The 26599-nt window shown below is 43.8% G+C and overlaps 1 pseudogene; it reads right to left on the bottom strand.

Moving 5' to 3' along the window:
* LOC110529202 overlaps positions 1-26599 on the bottom strand; it is a 162296-nt pseudogene that overhangs the window by 84554 nt on the left and 51143 nt on the right.

Genomic DNA, 26599 nt, shown 5'->3' with positions numbered 1-26599 from the left:
CTTAAGCCATGTTTCAGTCAGGCCAATCACATCAAGATTATGATCAGTGATTAGTTCATTGACTATAATTGCCTTTGAAGTAAGGGATCTAACATTAAGTAGCCCTATTTTGAGATGTGAGGTATCATGATCTCTTTCAATAATGACAGGAATGGAGGTGGTCTTTATCCTAGTGAGATTGCTAAGGCGAACACCGCCATGTTTAGTTTTGCCCAACCTAGGTCGAGGCACAGACACGGTCTCAATGGTGATAGCTGAGCTGACTACACTGACTGTGCTAGTGGCAGACTCCACTATGCTGGCAGGCTGGCTAACAGCCTGCTGCCTGGCCTGCACCCTATTTCATTGTGGAGCTAGAGGAGTTAGAGCCCTGTCTATGTTGGTAGATAAAATGAGAGCACCCCTCCAGCTAGGATGGAGTCCGTCACTCCTCAGCAGGTCAGGCTTGGTCCTGTTTGTGGGCGAGTCCCAGAAAGAGGGCCAATTATCTACAAATTCTATCTTTTGGGAGGGGCAGAAAACAGTTTTCAACCAGCGATTGAGTTGTGAGACTCTGCTGTAGAGCTCATCACTCCCCCTAACTGGGAGGGGGCCAGAGACAATTACTCGATGCCGACACATCTTTCTAGCTGATTTACACGCAGAAGCTATGTTGCGCTTGGTGATCTCTGACTGTTTCATCCTAACATCGTTGGTGCCGACGTGGATAACAATATCTCTATACTCTCTACACTCGCCAGTTTTAGCTTTAGCCAGCACCATCTTCAGATTAGCCTTAACGTCGGTAGCCCTGCCCCCCGGTAAACAGTGTATGATCGCTGGATGATTCTCAAGTCTAATACTGCGGGTAATGGAGTCGCCAATGACTAGAGTTTTCAATTTGTCAGAGCTAATGGTGGGAAGCTTCGGCGTCTCAGACCCCGTAACGGGAGGAGAAGAGACCAGAGAAGACTCGGCCTCTGACTCCGACCCGCTGCTTAATGGGGAAAACCGGTTGAAAGTTTCTGTCGGCTGAATGAGCGACACCGGTTGAGCGTTCCTACAGCATTTCCTTCCAGAAACCGTGAGAAAGTTGTCCGGCTGCGGGGACTGTGCCAGGGGATTTATACTACTATCTGTACTTACTGGTGGCACAGACGCTGTTTCATCCTTTCCTACACTGAAATTACCCTTGCCTAGCGATTGCGTCTGAAGCTGGGCTTGTAGCACAGCTATCCTCGCCGTAAGGCGAGTACAGCGACTACAATTAGAAGGCATCATGTTAATGTTACTACTTAGCTTCGGCTGTTGGAGGTCCTGACGAATCGTGTCCAGATAAAGCGTCCGGAGTGAAAAAGTTGAGTAGGAAAAAACAAAAATATAAACGGTAATTGAAAAGTAAAAACCGTAAATTTGTCAGGTAGCAAAACAGGTTGGCAACAAAACGCACAGCAACTCAAAAACAAGTCTGCAAGTCGTGACCGGCTTGGTGTCGTCTGCATAGAGGTGATTCAAAGAGTCACCCGCAGCAAGAGCGACATCATTGATATATACAGAGAAAAGAGTGGCCCTCCCATAGAGTGGCCCTCCTATTTGGCACACTGAACTCGATCTGAGAAGTAGTTAATGAACCAGGAGAGGTTCACTAACTAGTGAACCAGGAGAAGTTACTGACTATAACTTTTGATTTTGATTCCCCCTTTGTTCAGGGACACATTATTCCATTTCTGTTAGTCACATGTCTGTGGAACTTTGTGTTTATGTTTCAGTTGTTGAATCTTATGTTCATACAAATATTTACACATGTTAAGTTTGCTGAAAATAAACGCAGTTGACAGTGAGAGGACATTTCTTTTTTTGCTGAGTTTACTTCCCTGCATACTTGTAACTTCAGGCAAACATGGAGCAAGATGGCTGGGACGATACAACACATGGCTTGATAGGTACTTTGGATAGGGGAATGGCCTGTGTAGTTTCTGAGCAGTGAGTTATGGAGCCTTCTTGTTTATAGAAATCTATGGAAATATGAAACAGAACATTTACATTTCTTAACATATACTGTACATTGAATATGGTTTCACCTATAATTCATATTTTGACAAAGATCTATCAAACAGAACTGTATATCTAACTTTATCTCATGATCTAGGTAGGCTTAATATCCACTAAGAATGGTTCTATGGTCCACATCCAACTCACTCCATTCCAGTTGGGGCTGTGGTTCCTGGGAGAGGTGGAACCCTTTTTGGTTGAAGGTAGAACCCTTTTGGGTTTTTGTAGAACCCTCTGTGGAAAGGGTTTTCCATTGAGCCCAAACGGGTTCTACCTGGAACCAAAAATGATTATTGAAAGGGTTCTCATTTGGGGACAGCAAAAGAACCATTTAAGGTTCTAGATAGTACCTTTTTTTCAGAGTGTAGGGTCGAGGTTGAGGGGTCCACATGGCACCGTCTGACACCCATTAACTCACCCAGGCAGCCTTGCAGCCTTGCTCTCTCAGACAAACAAGAAGGGTCTGTCTTAAACATTGATGTTTCCCGCCAAGTGTCTGTCTTCCCCATCTATAAATACCTCCTCAGCTCTTGCTCTTGGCCCCAAGCAGCCCCCTTTAAAAAAGGAAACGTTCTCACCCCAACCTGGCAACACACACCGCTCTATCTGACAGATCCTGGTGCATCAGGTGCCCATGCCCACCCACCGACAAGCTATACATAAACTCTAATGTCTCCGAGAGCTCAGAGACTCAGACAGAGAAGAGGCACAGGTTTGGTGGTCTGTGTCTATGTATTGAAAGCAGTGCCTATATATCTTTCCGACTGCCAAGATACTGTTGTGTCTTCTCTTCCACAGCTTCCATGTGTTCTCCTGCCCACTCAGATCAGCTTCCAAAAAATTTGAAGTGAACCCTCTTTCCCTGCTCTCTGGATAGACTTTTCCCCCCAAAATCAATAACCTTATTACTGGCAACTCTGCACTTGACTGAATGTACTCCTGGCCCCTGCAGTATGGCCTCCCAGCGGGTTAGAGACCTCTTCACACGCCTCTTTTAGCTCCGACTGCCAATTTGTTTTCAGGGATTGCAGTAGTTTGACGGTGCTGAGGTGATAGCTATTATTACCAACTAACCCTCCTTGGTCCTGCAGCAGAGCGTCCCTTGTTATCAGGCAGACAGTGCTCCACTTCCAGGGTTCAGTTCACTCTGACTATACTAGAGAGAGGTACTGTAGGTCTAGGTGTGAAGAGGGACATTCTGATAGCACGCCTCTGTAACGTCCTTCACTTCACCAGCTCTCAGAGACCCAGGCCTTAGGCCCCCTGTTTTAGGCAGCCATGATAGATGAGGCACCATCCTGTCTGTCAGCAGCCTAAATGGGCTTGTGTCCCCACATATGACCCACAGAACCCAAATCCCTCCTTGCCCCACCTGGACTCTCTCACTTTATAGATCAAGAGCAGAGCAGTGCGGGCATCTGCCAGGCAGCGTGGCACAGGGATGGCAAGCATGCCCACAGCAGCCTGTCTCCATCTGTCAGAGAGCATGGGTCATAAAGAGGGGTGCCGCCTCACCACCATCTCAGCCCTGCAGCAGCAAACCCACACCCACAGCAATTAGAAATACTGCACCAACCATCCATCCCTCTGTCCCCACAGAGCATGAGATAGAGAGAGGGAGAGAGAGAAAAATAGAGAAAGAGGGGCAGAGAAATCTATGTATTTATGATGCAAATGAAATCAAGAGACCTCAGAACAGATATGTGGGCATCGACTGCAAAGTGATCAATCGTCCCGCTGCTCCAGAGAGGATGGTCCTTTGTCTACTGACACCTCTGGGAAAGATCCCAGCACTTTGAAACATCAACTGAACCCCTCTGCAGCCTCTACGCTTTTATAGCCAAACAGTACCGTATGGCAACTGAAATCAACAGACAAACCAGAAAAGACCACAGTGGCATATGGGTCTGCTATTGACATGCATGTGTAATGAATAACTATAAAATCCACTAGCCACCAGTTACAGACCAATACATAATATAAACTGCCAATAGTCATGAGCATAATCAACTTAGAAGTGATCCATATATAATTACATTAAATATGATTTAGACTAATTTAGGTCTATCTATAACCTATTGACATGGCTTCCTGTTTGATTTTGATTTAGCAGAGCATAAAATAGGCCTACATACAGGTAACTGCCAAAATAAAGGAAACACTAACATAAAGCATCTTAATAAGACATTGGGCCACCACGGGCCAGAACAGCTTTAATGCACCTTGGCATTCTACAAGTGTCTGGAACTCTATTGGAGAGATGCAACTCCATTCCTCTACGAGAAATAAATTCCATAATTTGGTGTTTTGTAGGTATTGGAAAACGCGGTCTCAGGCACCGTTCCAGAATCACCCATAAGCATTCAATTGGGTTGAGATCTGGTGACTAAGACGGCCATGGCATATGGTTTATATCGTTTTCATGCTCATCAAACCATTCAGTGACCACTCGTGCCCTGTGGATGGGGGCATTTTCTTCCTATGGGGGCATAGCAATGGTATCCAAAATAATGTCTTGCCCAGCATTTTTATACATGACCCTAAGCATGATGGGATGTTAATTGACTCAGGAACTTAATCAACACAGGAACCACACCTGTGTGGATGCACCTGCTTTAAATATACCGTGTTTCCCTCATTTACTCAAGTGTTTTACTTTATAACCTATGTACAGACATACATAAAGATGCTTAGACATTCCCATTTAATTTCTAAGTGAGAAACGATTACAACCCATTGGAAAAGCAGGTTATCTACCAATACCAAACAACAGCACAAAGCTAACAAAAGGTCCCTGAACGGCTCAAGTAAACTGGATTTAGGCTGTGATATAATTGTTTCTACAAGGGTTAACTCCCTTTGTCTGTGGGTACAGAAGCCTGGGACACTCACCTGTCACAGTGTGCTCCCATGTACCCCGGCTGCCATCGGTCACATATCAGCTCCCCTCGCGGGTCCACATGGCAGGTGGGGCTGAAACGGCAATGTTTTTCAGCAATAGAAACAGGAAGTAGAAGAAAAAGAAAAGAAGCTCGTATCAACAAACCCATCGTCCCACTAAGCTGCTGCTCCAGTCCTGGCACCGGGGCGTGCCGCCCCCACTTTGACCACCAGGGGATTACCGCCAGTTACCAGTGCTTGACTAAAGCGATTGTCTCTGGCCCTGTTTGCAAGTCAGCGACCTCAACATTGTGGAAAAACAACAGAGCTAGTCGACAGCACCATCAGCCCTAAATAAAACATTAAAGTGACTAAGGATTAGTGTCGTGATGAGAAAATAAAAGCTATTATAAGATGATAATGCATTATAGATAGAGGTCAGTGTGGCTAGATAAGGGTTCTGATTAAGTGCTGTATTAACTTATTTCCATATGACAAGTGATGACATACTTGTTGGACGGGATGTTGAGGGGGCAGGCGCAGGGCTGGCAGTCATTCGGCGTTCTCTTGTTAGCTACGCCATGGAATCCAGGGATACATTCATCACAGTGGAATCCGGTGGTGTGGTCAGTACAGCCCTGGGAATGTACAGTAATTTATTTAGGTTTATAGGGTTAACATACAGCAAATCAATGAATCCATTCTTTAAAGGGCCAATCCGCTGTTGCTACATACATTTCCTGACTTATAAATGAATGATACAGTATGTACCCATCGGTTCTTGAAGAATATATCTTATAAAAGCCTCATGAGCTTAGATTAACTGTTGTACCCCATCAGAACCCAAAATATAAACTTGTTTTACTCCAATGTTTGTAAAGAACATAAATGTGTAACAAAGACTATATAGCCACAAATAAATCTCTGCGATATCATCAATGGTCAGTCCTTGTATCCATAGATCTGGATAGGAATTTGAGAGCGGTTACATTTCTCCAGCCCCATCCATAAGCTTTTTACCAAAATAGTGGTGGGGTGTCCACGTTGTTATTGTTTCAACTGCACTTTGGCAATTTATTTCTAGAACAATACCAATACATAAATATATCCACTGTAAACTAGCTTTTCCAAGTAATAATCTGGTGTATTGTCATAATTAGTTTGAGTAGCAGCTGTACTTGATTGGCAATGCAGCAAACCTGGATGAACAATTGACAAAATTTGAGTAAAATCTACAAAGAAAATCTACAGTCTCCTTTCCATAGTGTCTGTCTGACAGGGATGGTCCGGTGAATAATTGACCGAGACTTTGTGAGTCTGATGTTGCCAAATTAAACATAATGCATTTCCCCACAGATTGGCATTAACCCAAACTCCGGTAATGCACCGCTAATAAAATGAGAGCTGTTTCTTTTCAGCTCCACGCCTCGTCAGACCCAATAAAGACTAAACGCTCTTGAGTCAATTGCAGATGTCTACTCAGCATAATCACCAGCATAGAGAAGATTTCTTGATTACGGGGGAGGGGTGGGCACGCAGTTTAGTGTATGCGCACGTACAAGTGTGTGTGTGTTTTAGTGTGTAAATGTGTGAGTTTGTGTATTGGCTCTACCTATAAACCCCAGACTTGCTTGGCACAGATCTCTTGTGGGATAAATCCTGAGAGCCTTTATAAAAGCCAGTCAGAAAGGCACACTCTACCTAGCAGGAGGAAGGGCACACTCTACCTAGCAGGAGGAAGGGCACACTCTACCTAGCAGAAGGAAGGGCACACTCTACCTAGCAGAAGGAAGGGCACACTCTACCTAGCAGAAGGAAGGGCACACTCTACCTAGCAGGAGGAAGGGCACACTACCTAGCTGGAGGAAGGGCACACTCTACCTAGCTGGAGGAAGGGCACACTCTACCTAGCTGGAGGAAGGGCACACTCTACCTAGCTGGGGGAAGGCACACTACCTAGGAGGAGGAGGGCACACTCAACCAGGGTTTAACTCAACATCATGGCATCATTCACAGGCACCAACCGGCCTTGGAGGAGACAGCGGTAGGTCTCAGGGGAATAGTCGATCATAGACACCACACCTGACACAGGAACGCTAACCTACAGAAGTGCCAAATACCTTACGCATTCACAGGAATGGCTAACTATTGACATTCCTTCTGTCCTACCGGTTTAGGTAGAACAGCCTTTAATTTTTATGCGCTGCAAACTTGTGGTACATTTCTGAATATCTTACGATTGGACTAGTGAGTGCCTTTCTGTATTTTAGGGTATTGGTCAATCTTTTCAGGTGAATGTACGTATTTTTCATAGTTTGTGTTGTTGTATTTCTCATGTTCATGGCTTTATTTGTGTAATTTGTATCACTGCTTCATTATCATCATCATGTATTTTGAATTTGGTGCATTTTTGTGAAATACAGACTTTGGTCTCAATGGGACTTCCCTGCTTAAATAATGGTTTTAATAAAAAATAAATAAAACATCCCATCACTGTTCTAGCAGACTGTCTGTTTCATACTGAAGCAGGTCTAGTCTGATGTCTGAAAGTAGCGTTTGAGGCAGTGTTGGGCGTCTGCCAGGGGAAGCTGAGAGAGGTGAGGGTGTACAGAGGTCAGAGAGAGCTAGCTAGCTGTCAGGATGTGGACAGACAGACAGCTGAGGCTGGCCTCCGGCCCCGGGGACACAGCCATCTACACAACTCAGGTCTATCTGAACACAGAGTCATGAAAAAACTCCACAGGCTACAGGCTGAGATCTATCTCTACCTCTAAAGCCCTGATCATAACACAGGCTGAGATGAAAGGAGGGGTAGAAAGCCAATACGATAGCAAAGTTAATCCTGGTTAGGGTCCAACCAGCAAGTCTCTTCAGGTGGGGGCTTAATCCTCTGTCACAGCCTGATCTGTTTCAATTGTCTTTGTGCTTGTCTCCACCCCACTCCAGGTGTCGCCCATCTTCCCCATTATCCCATGTGCATTATACCTGTGCTCTCTGCTTGTCTGTTGCCAATTCGTCTTGTCAGGTCTTACCAGCGTGTTTTCCCGTCTTCCTCAAGTTTCTGTTTCCTAGTTGCCCCGGTTCTGACCATTCTGCCTGCCCTGACCCCGAGCCTGGCTGCCGTTCTGTACCTGCCTGACTCTGACCCGATTACGAACCTCTGCCTGCCCTGACCCCGAGCCTGCCTGCTTTTCTTCACCTTATTGACTCTGCCCTGGATTACAGACCTCTGCCTGCCCTTGACCTGTGTTTTGCCTGCCCCCTGTTTGGGTCAATAAACATCTTGTAATGGCTTTCCTCTTCCTCGTCTGAGGAGGAGTAGCAAGGATTGGACCAATACGCAGCGTGATAAGTGTTCATCTTAGTTTTTTAATAAGAATAATGAACACTGAACAAAACAATAAACTACAACGTGAAAAAACAAAACCGTAACAGTTCCGTGTGGAACAAAACACTGACACAGAAAATAAACACCCACAACTCAAAAGTGAAACCAGGCTACCTAAGTATGGTTCTCAATCAGGGACAACGATTGACAGCTGCCTCTGATTGAGAACCATACCAGGCCAAACACAGAAATCCCAAATCATAGAAAAAAGAACATAGACAACCCCCCCAACTCACGCCCTGACCATACTTAAAACAAAGACATAACAAAAGAACTAAGGTCAGAACGTGACACATCTGTGATTCTAGCTGTCTGCATCTGGTTTTTATCCTGAGTTCTGATATCCTCATTAAAATCAATGCTATTTGGATTTAACAGTGGTAATAGTACAGTTACCAAGGGTGAGATTAACAACACTTGGAGCATTACACGTAAGAAAATATCATTATTATACATTTCCAAGTGGTGATATCAGGTGTTGTGTCCACTGGTAGAGGAAGGAAGGAACATGTTTAAGTAACTCAGTGGAATGCAGTTCTGAGATCTCTGTGACTGACAGGAACTAGTACCTGTGTGTTAGATAGTCAATATAAATTCAGAAAAAAATCTGTTATAAGAGGATTATTCTAGCCAATTGAAATGTGAAAATACAGTGTAGAAGGTCAGATTTATTGTTCATGTGAACTCTCAACATCTTCTCACCCCCCCCCCCCCCCCCCCCCCGCACCCCTACTTACTAAGCATTGTCCAGTGATGTCATCACATCGTGGAATGGCCATGGCAGTCGCAGTGTTCACAAACTCCTTTGAAAACACTGCTATTAACCCTGCGATGCCCAGACGAACACATCTGCAACACAAACACTCACCAAGGCATATCATTATTAGACTATGAAAATACGAGTACAGAATCTTGACAGTTTAAAGATACCAATTTGTAGACCAATAAAAAGCCAACAATGTAAAAACAAATCAACTGTCTCCAAGCTACAGGGGAAAAACAAAATAAATAAATGAAAAAAAAATTGCCAGTGAAATGGAGTTTAATTGTCTCGCCTCATAAGTTGTTTAGGGTTTATAATTAGTCCTTCAAAGACGTAATTAATGCATCAATGTTGCTGAACTAAGTGCTTTCTGCAGTTGGAGAGAAAATTGTAACATCGTTCTGTCAGTTTAGAAATGCATCAGGAATAGTAAGACTACATTTGAATTTTAAATGCTACATTCAGATCTTCAACCCAACTAATTTAAACACATCTTCAGTGAATTTTAAATAAATAGCATTAATTGGGGTAAGCAACTTGAGGTAAAAAAAATGTATGTTTTTATCTGAGTAGGTACACACACACAAATCCAAAAGCAAAACATTAGTTTGAATTTCAAGTAGGAGAACGGGGCATGCACAAGTGTCACAATAGCATTGAAAAGAAATGCCTTTCTCTGTCCTTTTGTCAACGCTCCGTTCATACTCTGTTCAATGCTCTCGTGGACACAGATAAGACAACACACTGTCAGGCATCGCTCCAAAAATGCTCTCATAAGGCTAAAGACAACCAGACAGAGAATGACAACGATAACAAACATGCCCTGTGTTTCATCTCGCTCTGCACTTTCCCTCTATACTGACTTTGTTGTTAACAAGAAGTGTTACCCTGTTATACCTCTGCAGAGAGGAAGAAAGAGAAGGGCCAATGGAGAAGGTGAAAACGCTCACAATAATTAACTAAACACTTGTCAAGTTAAAGCAATACCTACATACAGGAAGACTTGTTTAGTTAAAGCAATACCTACATACAGGAAGACTTGTTTAGTTAAAGCAATACCTACATACAGGAGGACTTGTTTAGTTAAAGCAATACCAACATACAGGAAGACTTGTTTGGTTAAAGCAATACCTACATACAGGAAGACTTGTTTAGTTGAAGCAATGCCTACATACAGGAAGAGCACAATGGTGAGCATAGAACAGCCAGGATGTTTTTCTCAAAGGATAAGGACAGAGACAAAGCACAAGAGAAAAGCATGAAGGACCTAAAAACCAACACATACTATACTGTATAAATAGATAGATATTAGACCCCTGGGCATTGGGTGAAGAGAGTATAAAACAATCATCAATACGAATACTATGAGGATTTACCTCCGCTTTACCCTTTCTAGAAAGGTTATGCTGTTGGATTTGGGGATATGAAACCTCAAGCAGCATTTTTCTTAGTTCTCTTGGCGTTTAATGGTTTTGCTGAGGGAGAAAGGATTAGTACTGAGCCGGGAGCCCTGCACACTTCACAGAATGCCACCGCTGTTATTCATTGAGGTCACATCTAGCGCTCCTTCCCTCTCCGTCACCTATAAAGACTTGATGATAACCGTGCATTCTATTTCATTCCCCCTCTCCCTCCCCCGCACACACACATTTGCTTGAGTCAGCACAAAACGCCACATGCCGAAATCAATACCCATCGCTTTTTTTAATAGAAAAGACCGTTTTTAACCGAGAGTACAGATTGCTGCAATAGCAAAAACTTCTTTGTATTTGTACCTGTACACCAGCTTCTCTTTACACTTACAAGTCACCTACGGACACACTCGCATAAGCATGCACACACACATCCAAACTGACAAACTACACACACTTTACAATTAGCGGAAGTGACAACGACACACCAGCAGAGCCACTCTCACACAACCACTTTTGGAAATGACCGGACCAAGGTGCAGTGTGGTGAGCGTACATTTTTCTTTAATATAAATGTCACCAACAAAACAAGAAACAACAAAAACGAACGTGAAGCTTACTTTGGCTATAATGCCACTAACAAAGACAACTACCCACAAATACAAAAGGAAAAAAGGCTGCCTAAGTATGATTCCCAATCAGAGACAACGATAGACAGCTGTACCTGATTGAGAACTATACCAGGCCAAAACATAGAAACACAGAACATAGAGTTTCCCACCCGAGTCACACCCTGACCAACCAAACATAGAGAATTAAAAGATCTCTACGATCAGGGCGTGACACAGTGACACATCTACACGGCATTGGTCATCTTCTGAACAACTTACTGGCCACCTCCAGACTGACAGAATGGAGTCTGGTCAGGATAGGATAGACACACCAACAGCACAAGAGCATTATTAGAAAAGTGGTGGTTTATGGCAACATAAAAATAATCCAGTTCACACTAAATCAACTGTTGTAAAACATGACCACAGAACACAAAAACAAACATCTAATAATCCCAAGCATCTCTCCAATATATCATGCCAGACCTCATAACGATGCCCTCTTTAACATACAGATAACATCAACCACAGAAAACCCCAGCTGATTTTGGCTTCTTGTGCCAAAGAGCAGATGCAGGATCAGATCAGTGTGGAACAGAACAGAGGAGGGTGCAGTGTGTATGGTTACCTGTAGATGGCGACCCGCTCATTGCTGTGTGAGGCTCTGATGAGGACGCTGCTCACATTAGTTAGAGCCATCATGAAGTCCCTCATGCTGACAGGCAAGCCTGTCTCCTGATTCTCAAAGTGGTCAGGGTAGAGCACAATCATTTTTGTGCTCTCCTAAAAAAGGGTACACCGGCAGACTGAATCAACTGTCAATCATTTTTATCCCGCTGCTCTGCAAGAGATGAAAAAGTTGGTCTTGTTGCTGAAATGTTTTTTATTGAACACACACAAGGTGTATAGGTACTGTCCCTTGTAGAAAATACCAGTATGCAATTATTTTATAAACTTAAAAGAACAGACAGATACAAAAAGACCCAGAGTTGCAGGGGAAAAAAATGAATGATACATGTCAGTTCTCTCTTTTTCCACCCCTCGTTTGAGAGACAGCATCCATGTTGGTGCATGTATTTTGTATCCACATGCCAGAATGCTAAGTCTAGGCTCTGGCTGTCAATATTGGCCATAAATGAAGCATGGGTGTCACACATGAATAATACTTTATTGAGAGACACCATGAATAGCTACATTGTATAAAGAGTGACATTTCCTAATACGAAACTTGTCTTTGTCCAGATTGTCCATCGACTCAATAAGTGCGTGAGTTATTGTCAGTGTAAGCACAGTAATTTATGTGTAGGTGTGAGCTCGAAGGAAATAGAGAAATATGTCTATGTGAGAGAGAGAGAGAGAGAGAGTCTGCTGATAGAGTACAGCTAATGGAAGCATTGCCAGGTAAACTTTAAGGGTAAAGTCTTTAAACACACTGGTGGGAATCATCAGGGAGGATTATCAGATGTTATTCATCCAGCCTGCTTATTTACTATTCCAGTGGCTGTTGGGAAATTACAATTTTATGGGCAACGGCACTGAATAAATGGAGTCTACATGCAAAGCAGTGTTTAACTATCAATAATGACCTGTCATACATCCAGGCTCCTCCCCCATATCACATAGGACAAGTGCTCTCCTCTCTGCAATATATGAATAAAACCCAGTGACTAAGCTTAGGTGTCTGACACTAGTGTGGCTGGATATCGCTCTCTCAGACTCATAATTCAAACAGTCATGTACGAACACCAGTATAACAAATACGCACTGAAGCTGAAGAGGGATCTCTGACCAACCTCCTCAAAAATCATCCACCAAATCAGTAAACATAGCATATTGTAACGGTTTTCTTTGGGTGAAGTAGAGTCGGACCAAAATGCAGCGTGGTTGTTATTCATGTTTTTTAATGAAGAAACTGAACATGAAAAAACTAACAAAACAATAAACGTGAGAAAACCTACCAGCCTATCTGGTGACAACAAAACCCAACACCAAACAGGCTACCTAAATATGGTTCCCAATCAGAGACAATGACTAACACCTGCCTCTGATTGAGAACCATATCAGGCCAAACATAGAAATAGACAAACCAGACACACAACATAGAATGCCCACCCAGCTCACGTCCTGACCAACACTAAAACAAGGAAAACACACACGAACGATGGTCAGAACGTGACACATATTTTGGATTGAAAAAGGTTGACATTGAGTTGTTAGAAGAGCATTTGATCACTGATTGCACTAGAGAGCAGGCTCTCTTGCTGGTTTTCAGATCTGGATAAACTCATTATTCAGGATAACCTCAAAGGATGTAATCATGATCTGAGTTCTCCAGCTTTTGTAAAGAGGGCAAGAGAACATACATACCAATGGCACACCGCATTTGTGTGGCTGCGGCTGGGTTTTGAATGCCATCATCTGTATGTGTGTGTGTGACTGTGTCCGCGACTGTGTGTGTGTGTGTGTGTGTGTGTGTGTGTGTGTGTGTGTGTGTGTGTCCCTTCCTTCAGAGCACAGGAAGAAAACTACAACACATTCCTCATGGATCACACAGAAACAAAAGACAGCGAATGAATCCTGTCACCGCACTCGGCTGACTGAAGATGAAAACGACGACAGATGAACCGCTGGTCCACGATGGAGGGTCAATAAAAGGACACCTCGCTAGCGTAATAGCCCAAGATGAGAGAGAGAACGAACGAGAGAGAACGGACAACAGAGAGAACGGTCGACAGAGAAAGAGTGTGTGTTGCGCATCACTCCCAAGGTCATCTCCTCCATGTCAGGGATGATTAAACAACGCTAAAATAAATCATTTAATTGCTTCGCACACCGCTTCGGCAAAGTTGTGTGAGCGACAATAAAACACAGTGGGGAGGTTCCGCTTTTATTGACCGTTTCACCAGTGAGGAGCAGATAATGAAGCAGACCTTTTGTCAGAGCAGCGTGCGATTGGGACCCCCATACCTATATTAATCAAACGAAACAAATCCTTTTTTTGTGACAATCGGATAGACATCAGAAAGCCTTTGTTGTGAGATACTTTTTTGTATATATATATATATATATATATATATATGTATATATATAGTGTATGTGGACACCCCTTCAAATGAGTGGATTTGGCTATTTCAGCCACACCTGTTGCTGACAGGTGTATAAAATCGAGCACACAGCCATGCAATCTCCATAGACAATCATTGCCAGTAGAATGGCCTTACTGAAGAGCTCAGTGACTTTCAACGTGGCACCGTCATAGAATGCCACCTTTCCAACAAGTCAGTTTGTCAAATTTCGGCCCTGCTAGAGCTGCCCCGGTCAACTGTAAGTGCTGTTATTATGAAGTGGAAACAGCAACGAAGACTTAGCTGTGAAGTGGTAGGCCACACAAGCTCACAGAACGAGACAGCCAAGTGATAAAAACAGTCTGTAACACTCACTACCGAGTCACTACAAACTGCCACTGGAAGCAACGTCAGCACAAGAACTGTTTCCATGGCCAAGCAGCCGCAGGAAACAGCCTAAAGACTAAGGTCACCATGTGCAATGCCAAGCGTCTGGTGGAGTGGTGTAAAGCTCGTCACCATTGGACTCTGCAGCAGTGGAAACGCATTCTCTGGGGTGATGAATCAAGCTTCACCATCAGGTTTGGAGGATGCCAGGAGAACGCTACCTGCCCCAATGCTAGGCCCCTTAGTTCCAGTGAAGGGAAATCTTCATTCTAGACGATTCTGTGATTCCGACTTTGTGGCACCAGTTTGGGAAGGCCCTTTCCTGTTTCAGCATGACCATGCCCCCGTGCACAAGCTGAAGTCCATAGAGAATTTTTTTGTCAAGATTGGTGTAGAAGAACTTGACTTGCCTGCACAGAACCCTGACCTCAACCCCATTGAACACCTTTGGGATGAATTGGAATGCCAACTGTGAGCCAGGCCTAACCTCCCAACATCAGTGCAAAGACCTCACTAATGCTTGTGGCTGAATGGAAGCAAGTCCCTGCAGTAATGTTCCAACATCTAGTGGAAAGCCTTCCCAGTAGAGTGGAGGCTGTTATAGCAGCAAATGGGGGACCAACTCCATATTAATGCCCATGATTTTGGAATGAGATGTTCGATGAGCAGTCCACTTACTTTTGGACATGTAGTGTATCTTCTGAGTGCTGCACAAACTAATGCAGAGGCATGGTATAGTATGGAGCTAGACCAACTGACTAGATGCAAAGCTCTCTGGGGACCATTATATGTTCATGTTAATGAACAGTGTTTGTTATACGGTTATATTATAAAAAATATACATGCATCCATTGCTGTCATGTTTGATGATACAGCTTTGTCAACAGAGCGCTTGTAAAAAGCATTAAAGTCTACTTTGAGAAACATCCTCCATGCTAAAGTATCTTTAGAACTGCAGGGGGACATGTCTCATGATCAGTCTGGGCCAATCAGAATCAACATTACTTGGACCGACATTCTCTATTTTAGCACTTGTTCTATGAATGAGTTCTTGTTGGCAGCTAACCTAATGTACAGTGCCTTTGGAAAGTATTCAGATCCCTTGACTTTTCCACATTTAGTTACATTACAGCCTTATTCTTAAATTGATTAAAAAAAATGTTTCCCTCATCAAGCTACACACAATACCCATAATCACAAAACAAAAACAGTATTTTTTAAAAATGTTTGCTATTTCATAAATGAACTAAAATGTCACATTTAAATAAGTACTCAGACCCTTTACTCAGTACTTTGTTGAAGCACCTTTGGCAGTGATGACAGTCTTGAGTCTTCTTGGGTATGACGCTACAAGCTTGGCACACATTGCTCATGGCTTGGTTTCATTTTCAACCTCTCCCTGTCTGAGTCTGTAATACTAACGTGTTTCAAGCAGACCACCACAGTCCCTGTGCAATAGAACATTAAGGTAACCTGCCTAAATGACTACCGACCCATAGCACTCACATCTGTAGCCATGAAATGCTTTGAAAGGCTGGTCATGGCTCACATCAACACCATTATCCCAGAAACCCTAGACCCTCTGCAATTTCCCCCACGCACCAACAGATCCACAGATGATGCAATCTCTATTGCACTCCACACTGCCCTTTCCCACCTGGACAAAAGGAACACCTATGTGAGAATGCTATTCATTGACTACAGCTCAGCGTTCAACACCATAGTGCCCTCAAAGCTCATCACGAAGCTAAGGACCCTGGGAGTTAACACCTTAACACCTCCCTCTGCAACTTGATCCTAGACTTCCTGACTGGCCACCCCCCAGATGGTAAGGGTAGGTAACAACACATCCGCAGAGGGTAGTGCGCACAGCTCAGTAAATCACTGGGGCCAAGCTTCCTGCCATCAAGGACCTCTATGCCAGGCGGTGTCAGAGGAGGGCCGTAAAAATTGTCAAAGACTCCAGCCACCTTAGTCATAGACTTCTCTCTGCTACTGCACGGCAGTGGTACTGGAGTATCAAGTCTAGGTCCAAGAGGCTTCTAAGCAGCTTCTACCCCCAAGCCATAAGACTACTGAACATCCAATCAAATGGCTCCCCAGACTATTTGCACCCCCCATGCTGCTGCTACTACCCTGTTATTATCTATGCATAGCCACTTTAATAACCCTACATGCATGTACATATTTACCTCAATTACCTTGACACCGGTGCCCCCGCACATTGACACATTGAGTCTGTACAAGTAGCCCCTGTGTAGCCCCATTATTGTTATTTACTGCTGCTCTTTAATTATTTGTTATTCTTATCTCTCACTTTTTTTTTTGGGGGGGGGGGGGGTATTTTCTTAAAACTGCATTGTTGGTTAAGGGCTTGTAAGTAAGCATTTCACTCACACTGTTGTATTTGGCGCATGTGACAAATACAATTGGATTTTCTCCAATTCTTCTCTAAACATCCTCTCAAGCTCTGTCAGGTTGGATTGGAAGCATTGCTACACAGCTATTTTCAGGTCTCTTCAGAGACGTTAGATCAGGTTCAAGTCCAGGCTCTGGCTGGGCCACTCAAGGACATTCAGAGACATGTCCCGAAGCCACTCCTGTGTTGTGTTGGCTGTGTAGTTAGGCTCGTTGTCTTTTTGGAAGGTGAAACTTTGCCCAAGTCTGAGGTCCTGAGTGCTCTGGAGCAGGTTTTCATCAAGGATCTCTCTGTATTTTGCTCTATCCTGACCAGTCTCCCAGGCCCTGCCACTGAAAAACATCCCCACAGCATGATGCTGTCACCACCATGCTTCACTGTAGGGATGGTGCCAGGTTTCTTCCAGACCTGTTGCCAGGTAATTTAATGATCATTTCTCTACCATAAGCCAGCTCCAACATCGTTTTAGAGAATTTACGAGAATTAATGTCCAACTGCAGACCACATGTATCCATGCCAGCCCAGGACTCCACATCCAGCTTCTTCACCTGCAGGATCATCTGAGACCAGCCACCCAGACAGCTGATGAAACTGTGAGTTTGCACAACCAAATAATTTTTGCACAAACTGTCAGAAACCGTCTCAGGGAAGCTCACCTGCATGCTCGTTGTCCTCACAAGGGTCTTAACCTGACGGCTGTTCGGCGTCGTAACCAACTTCAGTGGGCAAATGCTTACCTCTGATGGCCAATGGCATGCTGGAGAAGGGTGCTCTTCACGGATGATTTCCGGTTTCAACTGTACTGGGCAGATGTCAGACAGCATGTATGGCGTTGTATGGGCGAGTGGTCTGCTGATGTCAACGTTGTGAACAGAGTGCCCCATGGTGGCGATGAACACAAATGAACACAATTGCACTTATCGATGGCAATTTGAATGCCCAGAGATACCGTGACGAGATCCTGAGGCCCATTGTCGTGCCATTCATCCGCTGCCATCACCATGTGTTTCAGCATGATAATGCACAGCCACATGTTCCAAGGATCTGCCCTGGAATCTGAAAATGTCCCAGTTCTTCCATAGCCTGCATACTCACCAGACATTTCACCCATTGAGCATGTTTGGGATACTATGGATCGACATTTACGACCGCACGTTCCAGTTCCCGTCAATATCCAACAACTTCGCACAGCCATTGAAGAGGAGTGGGACCACAATAAGCAGCCTGATCAACTCTATGCGAAGGAGATGTGCCGTGCTACTTGAAACAAATGGTGGTCACACCAGATAGTCACTGGTTTTCTGATCCACTCCCCTACCTTTTTTTAAGGTATCTGTGACCAACAGACGCATATATCTGTATTCCTAATCATGTGAAATCCATAGATTAGCGCCCAATGAATTCATTTCAATTGACTTATTTCCTTATATGAACTGTAACTAAGTAAAATCTTTGAAATTCTTGCATGTTGCGTTTATATTTTTGTTCAGTGTAGTTGTATGTCCATGCTTATGAGGCTACATACACTTACCCCTATGATGACATTAGGAGCAGAGTTAACCCTGATATCCTGGTCTTTCTCTCCTGCGTCATATGAAACTCATATCATATGAGACATCCTCCATAGGCGGAGATGTGTAAACAAACACAAGGCAACAGTATGCTAACATGCGCTGCATAGATGTAAATGGGTTACCACCATCAAAGGAACTTTAACAATGTAATAGCGTGTAAAGACAAGGACTGACATTAGGCATGCAGTACATGTATAGTGAGGGTTATAGGAGTTATTGTATTAGTAAACCGGGATATAAAGTTGAAAATGATCAAGAGTCCCCTTTAAATCCCAGTGGAGTATGAAATGACCCAACACCACCAACAAATCTCCACACCTCTTCGGTGACAATACGAGCGGTGTGTAATGAGCGTTAAGGGACAGGTTTTATAGTGGCACACTTCCATGCCTGGGAGTAATACTGAAGAGGCTGTACTCGCCAGATGCATTACAAACAGTTTTAAAACAAAGATCCTTAAAGATGGACACAGTTTTACAGGCACTGGGCTCCTGAAGATTAGGACGTCTATTTGCCACAACTAGGAGTGTGTGATTGTTCGAATGATGACTGCATTCCCAAAATGTCTGTCTGGTACAGTTGAGCACACATTCTCAGATCTAGGACAGCCTATCCTCCCCCGCCTCCTTTGGATTTGTCTATCTGTCTTTGTTCTCTCTCTATGTTTCCTATGTTCTCCTCTGGCTGCTCCAGCTCCCCAAACAAAGCAGACATGTGTGTTGTGTTTTTCCTGCTAGAAAGGGGCCCTCTCATCTTGGTGCTATTGAGCCACTCTATCTCCTGGCCCCCTGCTGAGGCTATAACAGGGAGCTCTGGGGGTGCTGATGTGTTCAATGAAAAGGCCCTGTTGTTTTCCGACCATGGAGAACCTTTGACTAAGACCTGGAGGGCAAATCACTAGTCTGCCTAGTCTGTAACAGTTTGTCCAGGTCAGGATATGTGACCTACCTAGGCTGTAGCTCTGTCCATAACAGTTTGTCCAGGTCAGATCATGTGACCTTCCATAGTCTGTAACAGTTTGTCCAGGTCAGATCATGTGACCTGCCTAGTCTGTAACAGTTTGTCCAGGTCAGATCATGTGATCTGCCTAGTCTGTAACAGTTTGTCCAGGTCCGAGCATGTGACCTACCTAGGCTGTAGCTCTGTCCATAACAGTTTGTCCAGGTCAGATCATGTGGTCAGGGAAAACTCAGGGCCTTACCAGCACCATCATCCCCTGGTTAGGAGACCAGCAACAGCAGGGAGCCACATGCACCAGAGCCAGAGCTCTTTTAATGTGTGTTTTGGCATCATGTGTTTTGGCATCATTGATGTCTATGCATGTATTATTGTGATATGACTCATGCACAGCTGTGCAGACAACCAACATAGATTAATAAAAATGTTCCCAACCATGGTTCACTGGCAAAATGAATGCAGAGAAGCGTTGAAATACAGCATTATTTGTTTGTACACAGGAAGCGAGATAAACAAGGGCTAAAGTGAGTCATGTACAGACTGCAGGTCCTAATATAATGTCATGACAACCTCTTAACTCACAGAAATCCAGTTCACACTGAGAACACCTCAACCTTTGTGGAACAAAGGGGCTGGTCTATGAAGCTGAAGTGCATTGTTGGTGGGAGGAGCAGAGAAAATCTAACCTTTTGTTAAGGAGCAACAACAAGCGTCAGACACACCACTAATGAGACAGATCTAATCCTCTTGTTAGTAGCATCAAAAGCACTCCTATCAGGACACTCACATCAATAAACCATCTACGTCGCAGTAGGACCTCTTTGTCCAGGATCAAATTGTATATCTCACAATCCTACTGGAGCACCATGGCTGATTCTGAACAATCAAAAAACGTGTGTTTTGCTACATGAGGACACATTGAGTTATAGGACAAATAAAGAGAGGCCTGTGAAGAGAGGACTCTGGAGTTAGGATCCACTTTTATAGATCACAGGGGAGGCCGTGTTAGGACAGAGACAGAAAGCCAGAGTGGCTAGCCATCCCACAACAAATATGCCCAGAGAGACAGAGAGATAGAGAGTGGTAGAGAGAGCAAGCAGGGGGTGATCAGCGCCCACATTTCAGAAAATAAACAACAGACCTTCGATCCATCTACTGGGTTCTTAAAACAAGTCTCACCATGACACCGGGATCCTCAAATCTGCTCCCCTATTACGAGCCCTGGGCCCTAGCTCTGTTGACTTTAATATCCAGGAAGCATCAATGTGTGTTTTCCCACCGGCCACTCACAGGACAGCTACAAAGAGGGGGCTCTGCTCAGAGCCTCTGACTGCCTACAAAATGGGGTCCTGTTTAGTTTGTGCATAGTGGGTGATGATGGGGGACCAAAACTAGGTTTTGGAAACACTCACATCTGGGAAACACTTTTAGTGGCCCGAATGAGACGGTCCAAAGTGAACACATCTGGGACAAAGGCTAATGCTGCCTCAAAAGCTGCAAGAATTTCTCTGCTTGTTTGTCCATCTGTAACCATGTGTTTGTGTTGCTGTGCTTTATGGAGACATTTCCACCATGTTTTTGGGAAGTATTTGGGTTAAATCATAAGAACTAAGAAATGTACTAAAACGGTTGGAGTATTATTCAAATATTTGGCAAGTACTGTATAAGAAAACACACAGCATCTGACAATTACATTTTTGTCATTTAGCAGACCCTCTTATCCAGAGTGCATACATTTCTGTCCTGTGAATAAAACCCACAACCCTGGCGTGGCAAGCGCCATGCTCTACCAACTGAGCCACACTGGACTAAGTTGTTTCTAAGCAACCAATATCTTTTTAATAGAGCTCTATCAAAGCTAAAAATGCAATATTTGTATCAACAAAAGATGATCTACTCCAGTATCCGCTGAATGAGGAGGAAACTTTGGAGGCTTCCTTGTTGTACTTCATTGGACATTTACATAAGTGGCATAGCCTGGGAATAAGGCTGTGTGTGCCCTGCAGCCTCTCCCCCTGCAGTGTGGAGGGAATAGAGGCCCGATCACAGTGTTAACTACAGCATGCAGTCTGGAGCTGCAGTCTGGGACAGGCTTGGAGTGGCTAAATATCCTCCTCTCTACTTTCAAGTGGGACAGAGGAGCACAGTGTCTATTCAGAGCTCCGATAGCATCCTATAAGTGGCACTCTCTCAGTCTCTAGTCTATAGGTCCCCAGAAAGGACTACCTCGTACAACAAAGGAAGCCAAACACACATAGTAAATAAATACATTCATATGGGTAAAACTATCACTGGCACCCACTCATGCATATTCTCCTGTGTGCTGGTTCTCTCTGCGCAGGCTGCTCTGTCGGCCTTGTCAATCTGAAGACGAGTGGTAATGGCTCCGTTCCTCACTGGGAGAAAGTGCTGAAGTGTGTACTCAGGCAAGCGCTGTCGAGATGGGTTCATTTATCATCATAATAGTCTATTACCCGTGATAGGACACAACTCAGTGAAGAGGCAGCTGCAGTAATTGGTGCTATTCCTTTCACTTTGCTCGGCCGGGGAAGGCAAGGAGGCAGCCCTCGGCACCAGGGCAATAGTCAATCAACACGTGGAGATTTCTAAAGAGAAAAGTTCATCTGCGATTTTTATGCAGGTTTATAGGTTTTACTGTCTCCTGTAAATCTGTCACCATCAGAGGTGGACGTGGTCAGGAAGTACTTACAAAATTTGGCAGCAGTTTAAGATGCTACTTTTTTGCTGATTGTCGAACAAGTGAATGTATACAGTGCCTTCAGAAAAGTATTCATACATGTAGCCCTTGATTTATTCCACATTTTGTTGTGTTACAGCCTGAATTCAAAATGGATTACATAGATTTTTTTCTCACCCATCTACACAGTATACCCCATAATGACAAAGTATACATACAGAAAAATCTCATTTGCATAAGTATTCAAAATCCTGCTGTCATGGCCGTCGTTCAAGGAAGACCAAAGCGCAGAGTGGTGAGCGTACATTTTCTTTTATTTGTTAAAATGTCGCCAACAAAACAAGAAATAACAAAAAAAACTTCCCACAAAGACAAAAGGGAAAACGGCTGCCTAAGTATAATTCCCAATCAGAGGCAACGATAGACAGCTGTCCCTGATTGTGAACCACACCCTGCCAAAACATAGAAATACAAAAACATAGAAAACAGAACATGGAATGCCCACCCAAATCACACCTTGACCAAAGCAAATAGAGACATAAAAAGGCTCTCTAAGTTCAGGGCGTGACAGTACCCCCCCCCCCCCAAAGGTGGAGACTCCGGCCGCAAAACCTGAACCCATAAGGGAGGGTCCGTAGCGGCTCTGGTGCGGGACTCAGACCCCGCTCCACCTGTGGCTCACCCCACTTTGGTGGTGCCTCTGGTGCGTGGACCCTCATCGCCGACCCTGGACTGGGGACCCTTTCCGCGGGCCACGGACTGGGCACCCTCGCTGCGGGCCCCGGACTGGGGACCCTCGTTGCGGACCCCGGACTGGGAACCCTCGTTTCGGGTCCCGGACTGGGAACCCTCGTTGTGGGCCCCGGACTGGGAACCCTCGTTGCGGGCCCCGGACTGGGAACCCTCGTTGCGGGCCCCGGACTGGGGACCGTCGCTGGAGGCTCCGGACTGGAGACCTCGCTGGAGGCTCCGGACTGGAGACCGTCGCCTCGTTGCGGGCCCTGGACTGGGGACCATTGCTGGAGAAAAAGGAAAAAGGCTGCCTAAGTGTGATTCCCAATCAGAGACAACAATACACAGCTGTCCCTGATTGAGAACCATACCCGGCCAAAACATAGAAATACAAAAACATAGAAAACAGAACATAGAATGCCCACCCAAATCACACTAATAGAGACATAAAAAGGCTCTCTAAGGTCAGGGCATGACACCTGGGTCAATACATGTTAGAATAAATTTTGGCAGTGATTACAACTGTGAGTCTTTCTGGGTAAGTCTTTAAGAGTTTTGCACACCTGAATTGTAGAATATTTGTACATTATTTATTTTTTTAATTATTCAAGCTCTGTCAAGTTGGTTGTTGATCATTGCTAGACAGCCATGTTCAAGTCTTGCCATAGATTTGTAACCCGATTTAAGTCAAAACTGTAACTGGGCCACTCAGTAACATTCAATGTCATCTTGGTAAGCAACTCCAGTGTACATTTGACCTTGTGTTTTAGGTTATTGTCCTGCTGAAAGGTGAATTTGTCTCCCAGTGTCTGGTGGAAAGCAGACTGAACCAGGATTCTCTAGGATTTTGCCTGTGCTTAGCTCTGTTCCATTTATTTTATCCTAAAAAACTCCCTAGTCCTAGCCAATGTCAAACCCATTACATGATGCAGCCACCTCCGTGCTTGATCATATTAAAGAGTGGTACTCAGTGATGTGTTGTGTTGGATTGGCCCCAAACATAACGCTTTATATTCAGGACACAAAGTTAATTACTTTGCCACATTTTTGCAGGTTACTTTATTGCCTTATTGCAAACAGGATGCATGTTTTGGAATATTTTTTATTCTGTACAGGCTTCCTTCTTTTCACTATCTAATTTAGGTTAGTATTGTGGAGTAACTACAACGTTGTTGATCCATCCTCCATTTACTCCTATCACAGCCATTAAACTCTGTAACTGTGTTAAAGTCACCACTGGCCTCATGGTTAAATCTCTGAGCGGTTTCCTTCCTCTTTAGCAATGCCTGTATCTTTGTAGTGACTGGGTCTATTGATACACAATCCAACGTGTAAGTAATAACTTCACCATGCTCAAAGGGACATTCAGATAATTGAATATGTGGGGTACAGAGATGAAGAAGTCGTTCAAAAATCATGTTAAACACTATTATTGCTACAAAGTCCATGAACTTATTATGTGACTTGTTAAGCACATTTTTACTCCTGAACTTATTTAGGCTTGCCATAACAAAGAGATTGAATACTTATTGACAAGACATTTCAGCTTTTCATTTTAAATTAATTTATACAAATGTATACAAATTTCAAAAGAAAAAAAAATATTCCACTTTGACGTTATGGGGTATTGTGTGACTTTCTGAAGGCACTGTAGCTGTCATTTTCTTTTTGAGGACTAGATTGTATTCATTTCATTCTAATCATTGTGTGGTGGTACTCTGGTCGGTGTTACCTCAATCTCCAGAACTCTAACTCAACAGTGATACAAACTCTATTGGGAGAGGACATAGTAAACCGCAACAAGCCTCCCCACATATATAAACCAAACATAAAGCCCAAAACTGTCAGTCATCCTTTGCCATGTTATACAGAATGAGACTCATGAGCAGTCATAGACGTTGGTAGGAACTGGAACGAAATTCAACAATTTCTCTTTTTTCATTAGAAATGAGTCACTTTTAATGCATGTCACAATGGTGATAATTCATGGGATGAAACATGGCACCACGGATGTACAGGAGTAATTGTGTTGGGCTTTGAGCGCCACGCTAGCATGAGATAATTCTCTGCTTCAGTGTCTGATCCTTTAACTGAAATCCTGCTCGACTGCCACACACACACACGTTAGTTCGCTGCTGTGGACCCCTATATAAAGCTCATAATGACGTGCCTTTTGACATTAGGGAGAGCAGAGTAAACCCTGATGCCTGAAGACTTTTGTTAGAGAAAAATACATTATTACAGAGTTCATGGATCGAAGCATTGTTTTCCTCCAGAATGCACTGCTGGGGAATAGAATGTGTTAGAGACAATAGGATGGGAAGACATGCAAAGCCTATGAGGAGAAAAGATAAGAAACTAATATACAAACAATATACAAAAAGCCCTTGCATAAACTCCATAAATAAATAGTACAACTTCAGAGTACAAAAGTACATAATCTGTTAAAAGACACAATGAATGCAACAGAAGACCACAACAGCTGTGTTATACTTCAGTACAGCAGAGCACAGATCATCCTTGTATAATGACAATGTAAGACCGCACAATACAGTTGTGTGTGTGCGCGTTTGAGTGTATGTGAGAGAGAAAGAGGGCTGTTGTGTGCGGACCTTGCTGCTCAGGTACCCTCCAGGCGCGTTTCAGTAGTAGACAGCAGGAAGGTGTCTCCTGGCCTCCAGGTTATTATTGCTGAGTGTCTGGGGCCAGTCTCTGTCTCTGCTTGGGGTGGGCCACACCTTCCCCTCCCCATCCGCCTCTGTCAGGGACCAGCCAGCCATGGATGTCTCCTGGACAGAATCACACCAGATAGGATTGAAATATTAATCAATGCACACAGAGAACTTGTGACTGGTTATGACATATGTTATGTCCTTGTTATGACAGTGTCATGTAGCCCTTACTCTATTTATTTAACCTTTATTTAACCAGGAAAAGCCCATTAAGACACAGAGTCTCTTTTGCACAGGAGAGCTGGCCAAGAAGGTAGCAGCATATAATGACGTGTAGCATAGTATGATGTGTAGGATGACGTGTAGCATAGTATCCCTCATAAGGTTACGGAATTGTCCCTTCAAATATTGAAACATTCTGCTTCTAGTTTTACAATGCAGTAGGACTGCATTGTCTACAGATTGCCATCAACTGTTCTTAAAACAATGACAATCTCAAAACACTAATTTGCCATTTTTTCCCCTCCAATGAACACAGAGATGACTCTTCCTGGGTCGAAATAAATATAGAAAAATAAATTCCACAGTCAGATTTTGGTTGAGATATTTTTCTGTGATTTATATTCTATGTGCGAGGCAGAGGGAAATACATCATGGTTTGACACCCCTCGTGTTCCCTCTTCCTTAAATCACCATGAATACTCCTGTCTGGCAGCCTGCGATTTATACAAGACATTTCCCCTTGCCAGCCTATGATCATGTTATTTTTTTCCCCATGTTTTTCTCTTCCCTCTAATTTTTTTTCTAGATCTGCCAAGTGAATATCCTAAACCGTAGAATAAAGTACATTTTCTGCCTTGTTGCCTTGTTTTCTAGATTAACCTTGTAAATATTTTAGAAAGTGGATTATGTGATCCTGACGATTATCTCTGTGTGTGTGTGTGTGTGTGTGTGTGTGTGTGTGTGTGTGCGTGCGTATGTATGTATAGCAGGCTGAAATAGCAATTGGC

The sequence above is a fragment of the Oncorhynchus mykiss genome, chromosome 8 (assembly GCF_013265735.2).
Source record: "Oncorhynchus mykiss isolate Arlee chromosome 8, USDA_OmykA_1.1, whole genome shotgun sequence".
NCBI classification, from domain to species: domain Eukaryota; kingdom Metazoa; phylum Chordata; class Actinopteri; order Salmoniformes; family Salmonidae; genus Oncorhynchus; species Oncorhynchus mykiss.
This window is presented reverse-complemented; position numbering and strand designations above follow the sequence as displayed.